The following is a 5,516-nucleotide window of genomic DNA, read 5'->3' on the forward strand; positions in this document are numbered from 1 at the left end:
GTGAAAGGGGAGAGGAGGAAGGTATTTCTTATAGAGATTCACTTATCTCCCAGTTCTTAGCTGGCTGGTTGCACAACTCAGAGTGGTTTGAGTAATGGCAGGATGTTTAGGGCCAGAAAGAGTTCACCCCTCATCTCCTTTTGCTCCCTCATTGAAGCAGAATGAATCAGAATGCTACTGTTGGATGGGGATAAGAATTTCTCAGTCCACTTATGTTGAGAATTATGCCAGAGGAAAAGAAATATCTTCCATATAAGAAACCTGCATCAGGCACTTACCATGTATAGGGCAATATCCTAGTTCTGCAAGATGTTCTCAACTGGCCAAAGCCAGGTTTTTGTTCTGAATTGGCAAATAAATGCATCTAGACCTGTAGATGGGTAACAGAATGTAACAGTCTCTGGGAAGGAGTATGCTGGTTGGGTGACATCTACATAGCACATTTTGTAGATATGCTATGCACACTTTATTTTATTTTATCCTTAGTAACATTCCAAGGTAGTCAGATTTTTTTCTTGGATAAATGATGATGAGGGAAATTAAGTACCCTGATGAAAATTTCAAAGGCACAAGGTAGACTCTAGCTCTACAGGTGCTAGACTACAACATAGATGAGATTAAGTGTTAATTTAAAACCATAAAAAAGAAATGTGATTTAAAAAATCTCAGCTGCACTGTCATTTTCTACCTTTTACATTTTAAGGCTCTCCCGTATGGCACTATATATTTCATAACTTTCATGTGAATGGGTTTTAGAGTAGCAAAATAACAATAGGTCATTATTTATGTAAATTATCTTTATAGAGAGACACTAAGATTCTGTCCAGTACTTTCCCATAAGTTATTCTGCTTTACAAAAGTTCATGGACACCGAAAGTCGACCAGGGATGAACTTTAAAACAACAGTCAGGAAAGTAGGTAGCTAAATGAGTTTTGACAACAGACAGTTTCTCCTGATATTCACAGGGGTTTGCAAATCCAAGTTTAACACAATTTGAGTCTAACAAGAACTTTCTCCATAGTTCCTAACAGAAAGAGTTAGCCAGTGCTTCCCAGGAGTACGGCAACTGGCATCTAACACCATTCTCTCTTCAATGGCCAGTTCTAGTTCAACCTCCTTTAAGGACTGGATTACCTTTCACTTAGGAGTAATACCTCCCTCTTGTGAAATCTCATAGGGTTTATGGAGAACACTTGATTTACCACAGCCTTTGTCCACCATTTTTAGTCAGCATGTTATGATCCAGTTGTTTGAATAATCCCAATTTGATACAGTGAATCAAAAACGTAGAAATACTCTTTATATTATGTCATAATATACACCAGACCCTTAGGCTTAAGGATAGGATAAGGCTCAAGGAGAGGTGAAAATTAGGACTAGAGTAAGTGAATCAGTTTTAAATATCATTTGGTAATAAAAATGAAAAGAATAATGATCTATGTTTTAGACCACATCAAAATGGCTGCTTCAAAATGTCATAAAATCTATAGCACTGTAACTGCACACATGTGAAGTAATTTAGCTCTTTCTACGTGGCATTTTTAGTTATGTTCATACTTTATTTTTCTTATTAGAGTATGAGCTCTTAGACAATAGGAAATCTATCTATTTTAATTTATTCTAAGCTCATAATTGCTCAGATAGTTGACCAGAGTTAAGTGTGTCGGTCAGGATCCAAACAGAGAAGCAGAAGTAGATTGGTTGCAGGGATTCAGCCTCCTGTAGGTGTGTGCTAGTTACGCAATTTCTATAAGGCTGTTTCTTCCCATCTGACACCGAAGATTGAAGTACTCATGGAAGGTAGTTGGGAAAGGAAAATGAATTTCAAGTGGGAGGCATCAAAAACAAGCTGAAACCCACTGCGCAACCTGGAGCTCACAGGAACAGACACCTTGTCAGTTCTTGCTGACTTTAACCTTGGGAGAATGGGTGTCCTGCAGAAGCCAGGTTCCTTTGTTAGGGAGCAAAACACCCTAGCCCAGATGTCAGAGAAGCTGAAGGCAAACCCAGCAGACAGTGAAGTACTTGCCAGCCCAGCCAGTGCCTCATGTCACCAAGTTAGCTTCCAAACGCCTGCTGCTTCCATGCTGCCCTCCCAACCTCCCATAGGAATCTCCTCTGTGGACCACCCTAACTGGAAATGGGCAGGGAAGGAAATCCCAGGAAATCCAGTCCAGCCTAGCTGAAGTGACACCTTACCAAGCCACTACCTCAAGTTCTCAATCAGTATTTCCTGAGTAAAGGAATAAGTGAGTGAAGGAATTAATAGATCTATATTCAGATTTCTAGGCTAGTCACAAAGTTTACTGAACTTATAATGAAGCTGAACCAAAATATTACTCAAAAGAATACAACTCCAGACTTAGGTAAGGTGAGAATTTATCTGAAAGGATTACTGTAGGGGGAAAAGGTTCTGCTGTAATAGAAAGAGGGGGACTATGTCAACCCAGAGAACCCTCGGACCGTAAGATCTACAAACATCTGAGAGGTCAGGCAGAAACGGCTGTCCTTTTACAGAGAAGAGGAAGCACGGTTCATGGAGTATCATTGTAATAAGGATAGTCTTTTCTCCTAATGCTGGCCCAGGCTGAAGTGGGGGTTGGGGGGGCGGGGAAGAATCAAAGTTCAAATTCTGTGTAGAGGAGAGAAGCTTAGTTAAAGTTTGGTCAAGTCTACAAACTCTCTGTTGACACATCAGAATTTTGTTCTGGTGGCTCAGTGAGGTTAAACCACCAAGCTAACTATTTATCAGGCAAGCATAAGCAGGTCTAGAGGAAATCCTGTGGGGCAAGTGGCCTGAAAGAGTGGCAGGACGGATAGAGCTCAGAGAGTTTTACCCTGAGTTCAGCCTCTTCTTGAGAGGGGCTAAGAAGGGAGTTATATGAGGTGTGATCGAAAAATACGGTGAATGTTTAAATAAAAAAAATTTATTACAGTAAAAGGCACATTGCCATTAATCCCCCTCAAAATACACCTGCCCCCCCACTTCAAATACACTTATCCCATTATTCTTGCCACTTTTATTATTATTATTATTATTATTATTATTATTATTAGTTTCAGGTGTACAAAGCAATGCAATAGTTATCCTTTTCACCCCCCACAAAGTGACAAACCCCCTCTCCACATACACTGATCCCCCACCCCTGATATCATACATATCTATTACAATTCCATTGACTCCATTCCCACACTATACTCCACATCCCATGACTATATCAGTATTAAATTATAGTTGACATATAATATTATTCAATGGCAGCTTCAGATGTACAGTGCAGTGGTCAGGCCACTACACTGTCTATGAAGTGGTCTCCCTAACAAGACATGAGTCCATCTGGCCCCCTAAAAATATTTACAACATTATTGATTATATTCCCCAGACTGTCTTTTCTATCCCTGAGGCCATATTTTAGTTACCAATTTATGTTGCCTCATCCCTTCCCCTTCTCCCTCATCCCCACCCCTGTCCCATCTAGCAATCATCAGTTTTTCCTCTGTGTCTCTCCTCATCCCCACCCCTCTCCCATCTAGCAATCATCAGTTTTTCCTCTGTGTCTCTGAGACTATTTCTGTTTACATTGCTCGTTTATTCAGTTCTTTAGATTCTACATGTAAGTGAGATCATACGTATTTGTCTTTCTCCGACTGACTTATTTCACTTAGCATAATGTTCTCTAAGTCCATCCATATTGTTGCAAATGGTACAATTTCATTCTTCTTCATGGCAGAGTAAATGTACATTGTGTAAATGTACCACAATTTCTTAATCCAGTCATCTACCGATGGGCATTTCGGTTGTTTCCCTGTTTTGGCTACTGTGAATAGCACTGCAATAAACATAAGGGTGCATATATTTTTTTAAATTAGCATTTTGGATTTTTCTGGATAGATACATAAGTGTGGAATTGCTGAAACTAGTAAAAAAATCTGAGATGTATCTGAAAATATTTAGATATTTAGAAATTATACAACACACTTCTAAATAAACCATGCTTTAAAATCATGGGGAAGATTAGAAAATATTTTGGGTGAATGAAAATGGAAGTACAACATATTAAAAATTTGGGGATACAACTAAAGCAGTAATAAGTGAAAATATATAGTATTAAATGCTTATACTAATAAAGAACAGTAGTCTCAAATCAATGCTTTAAGTTCCCATCTTAAAAACTAGAATAAAAACCCGTATTAAGTAAACCCCAAAGCAAAGAGAATTAAGGAAATTATAAAATATAAGAGCTAAAACCAATGAATTTGAGAGGAGAAAAACAATTAAGAAAATCAATGAATCAAAAAAATCTGGTTCTTTGAAAAGTTCAATAACCAAACTGATCAAGAAATAAAGAGAAAAGATACAAATTACCAATATCAGGAAGAAAACAGGGGACATTACTACAAACCCAATAGACATTATAAGGAAAATAAGGACATACTATTGTCAACACTATGCCCATAATTTTCACAGTTTATGGTCTGTGAAAAGCACAAATTACCCAAGGTCACTGAAGAAGAAATATACAACCTAAATTGTTCCCTATATATCTTAGAAAGTGATTTCATAATTTAAAACTGCCCAACAAAGAAAACTCCATGCCCAGATGCTTTTAGTAGGAATTACTACAACAAACAAGGAAGAAATATTACCAATTCTTGCAGAACAGAACAGAGGAGGGAACACTTCCCAACTTATTTTATGAGTGCAGAATTACTGATACCAAAACCAGAAATGGATATTATAAGAAAACAACAAAACAATATCCCTTATGAACATAGATGCAAAACTCAACAAAATATTAAGTCAAATGCATCAATATATCACAAGGATAATACGTTATAACCAAGGGGAATTTATCTTGAGAATGCAAGGCAGGTTCAGTATTGAGAAATCAATCAATGTAATTCATCATATCAGCAGACAGAAAAGCCATTTGATCTTCTCTTAATAGATGCAGAAAAAGTATTTGACAAAATGTAATATTCCTAATGAAAATAAAATTCTCAGCAAACTAGGAATAGAAGGAAATTTCTTCAACCTGATAAGAAGCATACCAGAATAACCTGCACCTAACATAATTAATATTAAATAGTGAAGGACTGAAGTTTCCCTCTGAGGTCAGTAACAAGGCAAGGGTTATTTATCCTCATGACTTCTATTCAACATGGCACTGGATATCCTAGCCAGTGCAATAAAAAAAAAAGGAATACATATTGAAAAGAAATAAACAAAACAGAGCTCATTCTCAGAGAGCAAGATTGTCTGATGTTAAAAAGTCCTAAGAAATCTACAAAAACAAAACAAAACAAAAACAACAAACTCCTAGGTATATTGTAATACTAAGTTTAGTGAGGTCATAGGATTCAAGGTCAATAAACCAAATACAACAATCAGTTGTATTTTTATAAACAAGCAATGAACAATTGGAATTCAAAACTAAATATCAGTACCATTTATAACAACACCAAAAACAGAGACAACAAAATCCTTAGGTATAAACCCTGTTCGTTATAAACC

The sequence above is a fragment of the Hipposideros armiger genome, unplaced genomic scaffold (genome assembly GCF_001890085.2).
Source record: "Hipposideros armiger isolate ML-2016 unplaced genomic scaffold, ASM189008v1 scaffold_253, whole genome shotgun sequence".
Lineage (NCBI taxonomy): Eukaryota > Metazoa > Chordata > Mammalia > Chiroptera > Hipposideridae > Hipposideros > Hipposideros armiger.